This window comes from Dendronephthya gigantea, unplaced genomic scaffold, assembly GCF_004324835.1.
Source record: "Dendronephthya gigantea isolate DGI-Jeju-01 unplaced genomic scaffold, DenGig_1.0 000208F, whole genome shotgun sequence".
Lineage (NCBI taxonomy): Eukaryota > Metazoa > Cnidaria > Anthozoa > Malacalcyonacea > Nephtheidae > Dendronephthya > Dendronephthya gigantea.
The window spans coordinates 32,673-46,815 of NW_021163218.1; positions in this window are offsets into that span (position 1 = coordinate 32,673).

Sequence of the window (14,143 nt, forward strand, 5' to 3'; positions counted from 1 at the left end):
ATCTATCAATCAATCAATCAATCAATCAATCTATCAATCAATCTTTTGATCATCTTAAGATATCTTAAGTTACAACTATTTCAAATCTATAAATCATATGTAAAAAAGTCTATTTACAAAAGTATTTTTAAATCTATTTGTATTAATCTTTGAGTGAATACTCCTCTGCTTTCTAAGGTTGTAACAAGTTGTCTTTTTGTTTGGTAAAATCTTCTTGAGAGGATGTTCAGCATCAGAAATACCTTTATTATAAAGTTTTTTATCATTAACTTCTAAAAGATCACGTACATTTATATAATAAGAGATATTTTAAAACATCTATCTAAAAACGTTTGTACAACAGTCATGTCCGAATCTTAGGCACCATATACTAACAGACCACAGGTAAGAATAGGTAAAACTAAGCTGTTAAACAGCTTATGTACTTCTTCCTGACAAGCACCTTCTTTACGCAAGGATCATATGACATGCAAACATCTGTTTGCTTTTAGCAGTTTAGCTTTTATATGTAGACTATATTTACAATTTTCTTGAAATATCATTCCCCAAGAAATTCCAATATGCGAAGCTTGTAATGGCAAGATAATGTCCTTGCAACTTCGAAGATATAAAAATTATAAAATAAAAACCTTACTTTGCCTTGTCCCTGCCAGCTTCTTTTAAGGTAGTTTTAAGCATCCATGTCTATAATAAAGGATTTTGTTTCGCTTGAAATGGCAATAACTTGGTAATATTTCGGTCAATTTCTTCCCCAAAACTATTGTTTTGAAACTCGTTTCATTCTCATCTTAGATAACATGCTTCTAAGTTCTTTAGCGCATGTCTCCTATCGCCAAATACCGCTGGAACTCAAGCTTTGCTTGATGTTATTACGCGAATATGCGGGAAATTTGAAATATTACGGGAAAAAGTCACTGATCTGAAATAAGCTATTTATACACGATGTATTATGGTTTAAAATTTAAAATTTAACTTAAATATAACTTTCTTTGAAAGGGCTAGCGACGTAAACGACCAAAATAATATAATACCTAAAAAGCCTAATTTTGTCTTGGAGACTCCTCACTACGGCAAATTTTACTTCACTGGCATGACCTTAAAGCGAAAGGTCAAGCGAAAGGTCAAATTAAAATATTCAATTTCCCGATTGGTGTCGAATACGCATGTGTGAATTTGAATCCGCTGACATTAAGTGTTGTTGCTTGGGGGCACAGATGTCGCTCATTTCTGGCTATGCATAACTACTAGCAGGTAGAACGGCTAAAACATGCTTCCCAAGGAGTCAATCTTTAACGCTATCTCTTGCTCGCGTTTAAGAATCAGTTCGCGTTTCGACTTTCGAAAATTATTTAGTTTTAGAAGAGCGGAGCGAACGCAATCGACAATAAACTCCGCCAAGACCAGAGGCCTACAAATTTGACCGTTACAAATTAAAAATATTTACTCTTGGTTGACAGCGTATCAGACTCGCAGCCAATCATTAATTTCTAAAACACATAGCCAAACCCGGCAGGCGGTCTTCAGGGCTTTCACAACAAAATTGATGAATTCCTCAAAAATTTCTCAAATTTTCCCAAGTAACAATCATTGGCCACATGTGATCAATTAGAGAAAATAATCATATTTAACATAAAACCAGGAAAAAACAACTGACGCACGACTTTCAGCAACACTTGAAAAAATTTCCGCGAAAAAAGTGATTCCCCAGATCGTTCCCAAAAATCTACCAATTTCTCCATTTTGGGGAAATTTTCCCGAAAGTAAGAGCCCTGGCGGTCTTTCGCTGTTGTCGCCTTTCCTACTATTTATAGGGACCGCCTACCATGCAGGCTACAACAGCAGTAGCATGATGTGAAACCGTCTTCTGACTCTTCTATGATTCATCTTTAGCATTTTCAACAACCCCGTAATCAGCAACTGCATACCTCACTGTTTTCGCTGACCGAGACTGTATTTCACACTGAGCAGCCATGCGATCGTCCTGAAACTCGATTGCTAGATTGCTTCAAACCGCTCAACCCATTCACCCACAAATTTCACAGTGCATGTGTTTTTACTCTGTCCTGCTATTTTTGTTGCCAACGAAATAATCAATTTTTTCAAGGGACGTTTTGGTGTTGTTCTCTGGTAGGGTGATAATAACTATGCCATCTTCTTTGGTTTCAGACCAACTCATATTATCCGGCATAGTTGCCATGATGGAGTAAAGGCATGTTGTGAAGGCACGCAATTCTAACTTGGCGCCGCTTCACACTGCACACTCTATAAATTGACTCAGTTAATGTAACCTCCGTGGCTAAACAAAAGTAGAAAACAGGAGGAAACAAAAGATATTAAGGCTTGTATGCAAGGTTACGTTTATGTAGCCAGCGGGACGATTTAGTCATGCTATATACAAATTTTATGTGATCTAAATTGTCGGGCAGGCTACGCCACTGCGTTTATGAGTCATTGTGCAGTTTATGTATAATTGAAATTATAGAAAAATTTCAATTTAGGCAATTCAAAAGAATAAATAGAGATTACTTAATGGTTGATGAGTGTATGCGAATACGACTTTTATGCGCGAGTTGTGAAGGATCGGAATCGAAACTGACGAACGACTAAGTTTGCAATCCTTCACAATGAACGCGTAATAAAAATCGTACAAACGAGTGAGCCACAAAAGTCGAAATTTTATGCATCAAATAATAAATAAATAATTGCTGCCGTGCACCAGCAACTATTCTTGACGTACTTCGGCTTCCCTGGACGTATACACAGTCGAAATCTCGACTGCAACATTTATAGTACGCGCGTGCTGATTCATCAAGAAACGTGTTTCTATTTAACAATTAGACAACAAGTCCGAGTTGTCTATGAGCGAATAGTCAACGAAGGCGAAGCCTGAGTTGACTATTCGCTCATAGGCAACGAAGGCGAGTTGTCTAATTGTTTTATTATACACCCTGTACCTAGATATATTTATTTCGAGGAAATAATCGATACACCGCAAAATTACACCGAAAAATAATTTAATTAACTCAATTTTATACGGCCGCGCGAGCGAATTTTTCCCAAGCGTGCACCATCACGAATAGACAATGGTTGAGTAGCCAATCAGAATGTAGGATTTGTAATAGACAATAATCGGGTGTATACTAAAACTGTATAGAATCACCGGCCGAACTTGACAAGCGGAGCGATGTAATGAGAATTTGTAATTAAATCGAATTATAATATTTGTACAAAATTTTTTATTGAGTTATATTATAAAAGAAATAGAAAACATTTTCCCTGTGTTTCTATATAGTTATAGAAACACTTGTTAGATTATAAAATGACGTTTTTGTGCCTATATAATCATAACGGCTACTATTATATAATGATACTATAATATGGCTATATTCATTGTAGGAAATAATTTATATGATAATACATGTGAACGCTCAGACTGCATTGTGCCTAAAATTATACAAAATAAGAACTCAATGTTTCCATGCGGATCCTATTTTCAGAAAAACACAAACTTAGATCATAAGGGGGAAGGGGACACTGCTAAAACTTGGTGCACTTTCGGCGGCATAATGTTGCGAGCCTGCAAAGCGTTCTTTATACTAGCAAATACTGACTCGTGTGGTACTCAGCAAGAAGAGAGGTTTACGCACTTATATAGCAACAATGACGCCATTTTAAATTTAAAGATATATATTTTTTGAGGCAGAGACACTGCTATGTCCAACACAAAAACATAAATATATTTGTCATAAAGAACTTATTTTATCCCGAATGGAAGTTATAAACAAACGAGCACATCGTGCTCTCTTCAAGTGTTCAATGATGCAAAACCCGTTCTGAAGGGGTTAGATTTCACACGTGTCCCACCCTCCTTTCTATACATGTTTGATGAACCCTTTTCACATTATCGACATTCATTGCCCATACGTCTTACATGCATGTACCCAGTCCAGGTGGTCGATAATCCTTGTCCACTTGATTGATCATTCATGTGCATCTAAAGTGATAGTTATGCAGGGGAGAGATCCGAGATGCTTTCCCACTGCCCTCGTTTCTTCGTGTTAAATAAACTAGTAATTGTAATAATTATGTTTTTTTAATTGAAACTACTGTAGTTTATGAGATTAGATGGCTTTTGTACGGTGATGGGAATTTGTGGTCATCAAGCCGTCGCCGGTGAAAACAGGATCAATATTTAATGTTTTGATTTCTATCTTAGATTCCGTCAACAAGGTTATAAAATTAATAATTTTTAAATAATTGATGAACTGGCGTCTAAATTGAAATGAAATACTTTTCGATATGTATAAATACGGGCTACTATTATTACTGGCAAAATATTATTGGCTCTGAAAATTGGCTGCTCTTGTGATATGCAGCTCTATTAGGGTACAATGAAGCGACATTGTCGGAAATGTTAAGGACATGTATACCTGCAAAGCCTTGTGCACGCGGGTATTGAAAGATATAGCGATCGCAGTCAAGTAAGAAATGAAACCAGCGCTAGCCGGTTAATGATAGTATATGGACGATAAAGGTAAAAAGAAAACAATTTAGCGTTTATTTCTATACATATAAGATATGGACGTATATTTATCAGACTTTTTCGTTTCAACTGCGTCGGAAGGTTTTTTTTACTTTCATGAAGTAAATGTTCTCCAGCAAAAGGAATGCAGCAATGACTCAATCACTTTTGTTGTCTTTGAATTAAATATCTCCAGATAAATTCTCCTCTGAAAGAAACTGATTGGTTTTCTTAGGGCTCTTTCTTTTATACGGTATAAACGGCCAGACCAGCCTTGTTGTGTTTCAGTACAGACAGATTACTGATGTTTTTTAGTGTTTTAAGAAAACTGCATTTAAATATATCAATATTTACCTGATCAGCCTAGCACGAAAAATGCAGTTTAACCGCTATTTTTTCCAAGAAATACTCTATTTGAATTCAAAAGATGACCGGACTGACCATTTAGGGCGCCCTCATGCACGCTACATAGTTTCTGATCAGCAAAGGACATAATATGATTAGATAGGTCCTATACCACATGATGGGGCAAAGAGATTCCTAGCATCGTAAAATTAAAATCAAAGGTTTCAATGACACGACTCACGGATGCAACGAATAGCCGATTAATTGTTGGCTTGTTGATAACCATGCAGATAAACAAGTTTTTAACACTAAGCGCGCAAAGCAGATTGGTCGAGTTAATGGCACTAAAGAATGCGAGACCGTTAGCAATGACTCCCTGTTACTCCTACGGAATATCCGTGAGTCAAAAATACAGTTTTGCCTTCGTTACAGCGATGTAAAATGTTTTTCCAAGCTCAAAACTCCGTTTTCTGTGAATATTAAATTTCACGGATTTTCTCTGCAGTAGGAACTTTTTATAGTTCCTGCACTTTCATAAACAATGTAATGAATTTGGACTTGAATTAATCATTGCGAAGGACATTAAGCCCTACGCGACTTAATTTTTTCCTCTTCGAGACTTCTTCCACTCCTATTTTCTGATGTCGATGGCCGTAAATTTGTTGAAGGTACTTTTTTTAACTATATGACGGAGGAGGGGTTATAACGTAAGCGTATCAGCTCGGGGAGCCGCAAATATCATATAGTTAGAGCATGCGTAATAATTTTTTAGGCAGGGATAAAAAAATTCCCTTGGCAGAGATTGAACTAAAAATATCTTCATTCAGATTTTTCAGACTTTTCTTTAGCTCATTTTTTTCACTATTCATGTTTTCATCATGCAGATAAAGCGAATCAACCTAATGATTTTGACTTTGGTGGTATTTGTATCGATCAACCTTGCCCATTGCCCCTTTGGCACTATTTCGTGTCAGCATTCGTGTCCAAATATCCTTGATCATTGCATCCTTGATCATGCATCATCATACAACATGGCGGAAGGTCATAGTTTATTGAGCCCAATTGAATCTGGAAAATCTAAGCTGGACATTGTAAACATAGACAGTTTAAAGAAGCTGAATGATCGCGGTCACTTGGAGTACGATGGTACCCGCTTTAAATGGTCACAGGATCTTACTTCTTTAAAGAATTTTGTTGAAAAGACTATGGGTTTGAACGGCAAATGGATGTCACCTGGCGGTAAATCTAAGAAATTTGTTGATTCAACGTTCGATCTAGCAGTGATATGGTACCCAGGGAAACAAAATTCCTTGTTATTCCAGGGGAAAGACGGTAACCTAATTAAAAGACGCCTGGTGAGTGCCTTAAACACAGTTAAAACCAGTGGTAAATCAACAGCTACAGCCGAGACAAGCTTTGATGCCTCTATTATAAGTGACCTCGAAGCCTATATCGACAAGTCCTTCTCTAACGTTTTTGCCCAGCCTAATGTATCTACACCAGTTCAGCGATCCCCTGAAAGTACTTCAGTCAAACTGGAAGAACAGTTTCTCTTACTTAAAGAGTATGTTGAGGGTCAGCTTAAAAGCCTGTCGTATAAAATCTTTGAACAGGAAAACATCATTAATGCAAGTCAACAAGAACTATGTAAATTAAAAAATGAAAATTTGCATTTAAAATCACGTATCTCAGAGTTGGAAGGTAAATTGTGCTCAATCAATACATCAAATCAGAATAGCCTTTCAGGCTTGTCTGGTAAAACTCTAGATAGGGATATTATCAGTATTCCTAGTAGCTGCCCACCTGAGAAAACTGTGAACGGTCTCAGCACTATTAGAAATTTAAATTACGAATCAGCAACAAGTTGTGAATCGCGAAAAGAAAGAGATAGTCTAGCTGTAAATGCGGATGTTTGCAGTACTCCTAGTAGCTGTTCACCTGAGAAAACGGTGAACGTCGTTGACAGTGTTATCGGTAGGAATTTAATCCAAGATCCAACGATAGGCTGCCCACAACCCACCCGAGAACCTTCTAGTAGCCGTTTACCCGAAAAAACGGTGAACGTCGTTGACAGTGTTATCGGTGGGAATTCAATCCAAGATCCAACGATAGGCTGCCCACAACCCACCCGAGAACCTTCTAGTAGCCGTTTACCCGAGAAAACGGTGAACGTCGTTGACAGTGTTATCGGTGGGAATTCAATCCAAGAACCAACGATAGGCTGCCCACAACCCACCCGAGATCCAACAACAAACTGTTCGCAAATGCCCATTGCAGTAAGAATAACAAATCGCGCCTCCTTACAACAAAAACATAAATTACGGAGAAAGTTTATAAAGAAATCCAGCCATAATCAGGGTTTTCGGAAGCGACTATTTTTTCCGGGTACATTCCAACAGCCGAGTTTCCCGCGATCTCCACAAATCTCGGTCCCATTGTCTTTCCCTCAACTATGGTTACACCCCCTCGACGGGACCCAGACTGGCTCAATCATCTGAGTTTAGTCTGGAAAATAACACAGCCAACATTGGTGTAAATCGTTCTAACTTAATTCCCATTAAAACAATGGCGGATCAGTTTAATTTTAACTTTGTACCTGGAATAGTTCTTTCAAATGTGATGTCAATTACTCCGAAAATCGATGAAATAATACCTGTTCTCCTAGATCTAAAAATAGATGTCGCTGCATTTACAGAAACATGGCTGAAAGACTCAATCCAAGACACTGTTATTGACATACCAGGATACAGGATATATAGAAAGGACCGTAATGGTGGGTCACATGGTGGAGTCTGCATTTATGTCAGGAATGAAATTCGTACCACCACTTTAAATAATCTCCACCATTCAAATCTTGAAGTTTTGTGGATTAAAATAAGACCTAAACGTTTACCTCGTGGTATATCCTGTATTTTCATAGGTACAGTTTACCACCCACCAGCGTCGGACAACCAAGCCATGATCAATTATCTTACTGAAACACTAACCAGCATTGAGGCTAACAATTCGAACTGCGGCATTATAGTTATGGGAGATTTAAATAGATTAAATACTAGCCGTATCAATCGCCAGTTTAAATTAAAACAGCTCATGAAATTCAATACTAGGGGAGAGCGTACTCTTGATGTTATACTAACAAACTTGAGCCAGTTTTACGATCAACCTGAAAAACTCCCTCCATTCGGTCTGTCCGACCACTTTACCATTAAGGTTCTTCCGATGGAAAGGTCAAGGAAATCAGACAATTTCAAAATTCTACGCACTAGAGATATGAGTCAAAGCAATAAAATGGCACTGGGCAGAGTTTTGTCTTGTTTCGATTGGTCATGCCTACATAACTTGAGAACCTGTGAAAGTAAAGTCACCCTCTTCAATGATGTTCTTACTACCACCATGGATATTATAATGCCTATAAAAGATAAGAAAATTTGTACAAGTGATGCACCTTGGATGACTGAGAAACTTAAATCTAACATTCGAAAACGCCAAAAGGCATTAAAAGAAGGTAATCAAGATGCCTTCAAGTATTACCGCAATCAAGTTAACCGTGAACGAAAAAGGTGTAGACAAGTTTATTATTCAAATAAGGTAGAAAATCTTAAGCACGCGAAGCCCAAAGATTGGTGGTCTGCTGTTAAGAAAATTAGTGGCATGAGTCCTCTTCATAAACCAGAGTTACAGTCAAACGTCCAAATTGAAATGTTTGATGGCATGAATAATTATGAAATTGCTAACACTATAAACAACCTGTTTCTCGGACCTTTGAATGATTTCCAACCGTTAAATCCTACCCCCTCCACGACTGGAAATGAGAACACAGGAATAATGACTCCGAACAGCTTACATGTCTCCGAGGAAGACGTCTATGAAGTTTTGAAATTAATAAATCCTTTCAAAGCATGTGGCCCCGATAACATCTCTTCATGGGTTTATAAGCAATATGCTGATATACTTTCCTTACCAGTCAGTATCATTTTAAATAGTTCGTATGAAGAGGAAAAGTTACCCTCTGTGTGGAGAACATCTAACGTCGTCCCTATTCCCAAAATAAAACCAGCAGAATCAGTAAACAAGCATCTTCGTCCCATTGCCTTAACACCTATAATATCCAAGATAGCTGAGGAATTTGTAATTAAGGAGCACCTCAAGCCAGCCATTTTAGAAGTCCTAGATCCTGACCAGTTTGGTGTTATCCCAGGAACGTCAACGAGCCATGCCCTGATCAAGCTAATTCATAAATGGACAGAAACCACAGATGGCAATGGATCTACTGTACGTGTTGTTCTTTTGGACTATCAGAAGGCGTTTGATTTTATTGACCATTCTATTCTGGTATCCAAACTTAAGTCACTACGTATCCCTACTCCATCCTTAAATTGGATCATAAACTTTCTAACAAATAGGAAACAGCGAGTGAAATTAGCCAATGAGTGTTTCTCCGAGTGGGGAAATGTCCCTGCAGGAGTGCCTCAGGGTACCAAACTTGGCCCTTGGCTATTTGTACTGATGATAAATGATTTGCGACCTAATGGAGTAGATCAAGCGAAGTTTGTTGACGATCTAACGATTTCAGAAACAGTTCCTAAATTTGAAACAAGTATGATCCAAAACTCGGTGAATGATATTCAGGAGTGGTCAAATAATAACCTTTTCCGACTACATGATAGCAAGTGCAAGGAACTTAGAATTGATTTCAAACAAGATAGAAGTACTTTCCCGCCAATTAGTATCAATGGTAGAGATGTAGAGATAGTCCACGAAGCAAAGTTACTTGGAGTGACCTTAAGATCGGACTTGAGGTGGAACAGTCATGTGTACCACATCATTACAAAATGTTCCAAACGTTTATATCTTTTAATACAACTGAAACGGGCAAATGTTAAAAGGGAAGATATCATGCAGTTCTACAAGTCATGCATTAGATCTGTACTTGAATATGCGTCTACAGTTTTCCATCAATCTCTACCAAAATATCTAAGTGATGAAATAGAACAAATCCAAAGGCGTGCATTGTCAATCATATACACGGACCTTAGTTATAGGGATGCTCTAATTGAATCTGGGGAATTAACTCTCTATGACCGAAGAGAACAAGCGAGTAAAATGTTCTTCCAACGAATTTTAGATAATCCTAATGATAAATTATACAATCTAATATCTAAAGTCGATTCAGCATCCCCTTATAACCTTCGTTGCAATAGATTAATAAACATTCCTCATTTTAAAACTGAACGATTTAAGAACACCTTTTTAGTAGCAAGTAGTTTAAAGATTAATAAGTAAATAATTTTTTCTTAGTTTTAACTTTATATTGATGTTATTAATTAGATATTTTAACTTGTAAGCACCATGTATTTCAGTCGCAACTGTAATAGTTTGTGTTACTGCAATGGTTATTGATTAAAACATCTATCTATCTATCTGTTGGTACGTATTATCTATTGTAATCTTTTCTAATGTTTTCGTTTACGATATGTTTCACTGGTCCTTTCGACAATAATATTAACGCAAACGTTTACCTTATCAGCCCAAGCAAGTAAGTAGCATGGGTGGAAAGTATGATTGGAATGGTACAATTAAGAGGATATTGAATGTAATGCTTCCAATTTACTTTGATAAACAAGACACTCCGTGGAGCGTTTAGTCGCTGGGGTATTAATGATATAGGCTTTTCGTAACTGATAATATGGTGCAAAAATTTCTGGTTGCTGATCACAGGCGGCCCAATCGCGGGTAGAGTGGTTTACTAATACTATATAGATGTAGTAATACTATATGTACAATATATTAAACATTATATAATTCTGTCTGTGATGTATATATTTCAAATAGAATTTATCTACATGTACCTACCACTACAGAGCGTGAGTTTCGACGGAACACAGCAGGAATAAAATGAGAACACCCAAGGTACATGTAGATAAATTATATTTGAAATATATACATCAGAGACAGAATTATATAATGTTTAATATATATTGTACATATAGTATTACTATATCTATAGTTTTAGTAAACCACTACCCGCGATTGGGCCGCCTGTGTGCTGATTGGCTAAAAAGGAGTGCAATTACCTATACAAATTGCAACTGGGACTGGGAGCAGAACTAGAACAGTCAACAGAGCCTGGGAACGAATATCTGAATTTTTCACATTTTGTTTTGAAAGTTTTGGAGGAAATTAATAAGTTGAGAATGCAACGAGCATATCATAAAAAAGACAATGCTTAAGTAGCGAAGGTAAGAGTGCAAATTTTTTCATCTAAATTTTTCAGTCCGGGAAGTAAACAAATGCTTGGTTTACATTTCGAACTGCTGTATTTGTAAAATATGATATACTAACTGAATATCTTACACTGTTCTGGTTTGCTATGCTTGTAAATGAATATAAACCAGAGTTTTAGTTCTGAAGAAGTTCAAAAGATGCGAAATTTGGGCAATGTTTATATTAAGAGTCTCGCTTTTATTATAAGCAGAACCGATGCGCAGACCAGACTGTAGATCATCTTTTGGTTTCTGATGCAAATATAGTTAAAGATGTACAGTGAGTATTTTAAAGACTAGAAATCAGTCTTTAAAATACTCACTTGTGCTTGTTTATCCGTAATTGCACTCGAAACCATGCTATTACCTATACTAACACATTTTGACAGTGGTAGAGGTGATTGGGCAAATATATAATTTTGAGTGTCATTGGAATTAGGGATGGGATGGATAGGTTTACTGGGAGATGTGCACCGCCCCGAAGCTGGAGAGGATACTAATTTTCATGATCAAGAACATGACAAAATGAGATATGTACAGCCGACAGCCGACATCACAAGCCCCCCCCCCCCTAACAGGGCCCCTTTGCAGCCCTTGCACTATTGACAGTGAGTATTGTGTTTCATTTAATATGGTATCTTGACCTTGAAAAGTTGAAACAGGTGTCAGACTTGTAAACCTGTATTATTCCAGTTCGCAGCCACAGTAACAGACTCGACTTGTAAACCTGTAATATTCCAGTCATTGGAGCCACAGTAACAAAGTTTAAATTTCACACGTAGTGATTAATGATGATCACTGTGGTTGTATTTCGGTCTTACACTCTTGCCGTCTTGTTAGGCTACACCATGACAGTGACAGTATTATCAATATCCTTAACAGTATTATTTGCAAAAGTAATAGAGAAAAGCATCCAAATAAACGGCAGTTTGCGCAAGCCAAATGCTGCCCAGATGACAGTATTATCAATGTTTAATATCAATACCCGTAACAGTATTATTTGCAGCAAGAGCCACTGAGAAAAGCATCCAAATAAACAGCAGTTTGTGCGAGCCAAGTGACAGTATTATAAATATCCTTAACAGTATTATTTGCAGCAAGAGTAATACAGAAAAGCATCCAAATAAACGGCAGTTTGCGCAAGCCAAATGCTGCCGAGATGACAGTATTATCAATGTTTAATATCAATACCCGTAACAGTATTTATATTTGCAGCAAGAGCCACAGAGAAAAGCATCCAAATAAACAGCAGTTTGCGCGAGCCAAATGTTGCCGTTCCAAAGTTCTTTGTAAAATTGAACTTTTTGTCCTTTATTTCAAGTTGAAATTGATGCTAATTTGTAATTGAAATTGATGCTAAACTCGCTCGTTGTAAGCGGCCATCTTGAATACAGCGCGAATACGAATGACGTAATTTGAAATTTTGTGGCTAAAGATCCGAGATCCGACAAAAATGCGAGGCGAAACCTTAAGTCGCTGCGGGCTACGCCCCAGCGACTAATAAAGGGGTTGATAAAAATTTCCAGTCTATATATTTGAGTTATTTAACGAATATGTCCGTCACCACGCTATGTCGATAAACATCGTTGTTTAAAGAAGCCAGAAATTAATGCCAGACGAAGAACTCCCACTAATAGCTAAACGTAACGTTTTTGTAACCAAAATATTCCGCTAACTAAAAATATTTTCCGTCGACAAGCTTATAAAATTTTCAAATAGTTGATGAACTGACGTGTAAATTAATATGTAATGCACGCATGTTGAAATACCCGTGTAATTTGAACGAATATTATAGCTAAATTGGTTGCTCTTTTAATCTGCAGCTCTATATTTCTGGTCGTCCAAAACCATAGCATCAGAATGGAAGAAGGCGCGTACAATACTCATCCATAAAAAAGGCGATAGTAATAACCCATCAAACTTTGTTATTAAACTCACTGCTACCAGCGCCGTGCGAGGAAACTAATTCCGCCCGGAGATTAGGAATTACACCCGGGCATTGTGACAGAACATATCGGAATCCAAAGTTGTCCAAATTCTATGTTATGGACCGTAGACGTTTAATGGTAATGGCACTTGTGCGCACGAAATAACGTTTGCATTGGCTGAGGCAGAAAGTTTCTACAGTCAATGAGAACGGCAGCAATTTAACTGCCATTTCGCTAAACTCTTTTGTAAAAGTGTTTTATAAATTATTGGTGAAAAATGTATGAAGAAACAAAATAAAGGATGCCATATAGCTATGAATAACATGGATACCATTCAAGAAAAAGCGGTGTATAAGAAACAATTCATGTGCAAGCGTATAAGTGTTGTGTTTACTTCAATGCTTTCCGTATTATTATTTGCTTTGCGGTATAAGAATGCAGTTTACTTGTAAAGCGAGGGGCTGCTGCATGCATGTATTTCTAGTGATAATAGGCGACGCCTTATACAATTCCATCATTCTACTGAATTTTTCGTTTCCTATATATTTATAGGGGCACTCCTTCTATAATACCCACATGCAGTATACTGTCCAGAAATAACCGGCTAACAAAACCCGCGGTTAAGCTAGGTCAAACCTCGGTCTAATCGGCTGTTAAACCGAGGTCTCGCCGAGGTCAAACCGCGGTGAGACGGAGGTTAAACCTCGGTCTAACTCGGTCTGAAAAACATTTCTTAATATTTTTTCGCTTTGGTTATTGTGTTTTCGTTCTCAGCTGTTCATAATACTTTGCTCGGAATTGAACGACCATGCGAAGTATTTTTTTCTTGCAGTCGTCTGCGGTTTCTATCGGTCGACCGCAACAGAACCGCGACCTAACCGCAACGGAACTGCCACCGAACCGCAACCGCAGTGTTATTTCTGGACAGTACTGTATTATTACAACGCCTATAACCTGCATGGAAACATTTGTGCATCCGTGATCTGGAATTCAATCGAATTTGCATGGAGATGAAATCATTAGTAGAATTTTAATCAGAGTATAATAATTTTATATGGACGCTGAAGGTAGGGATGAAAGGAAAT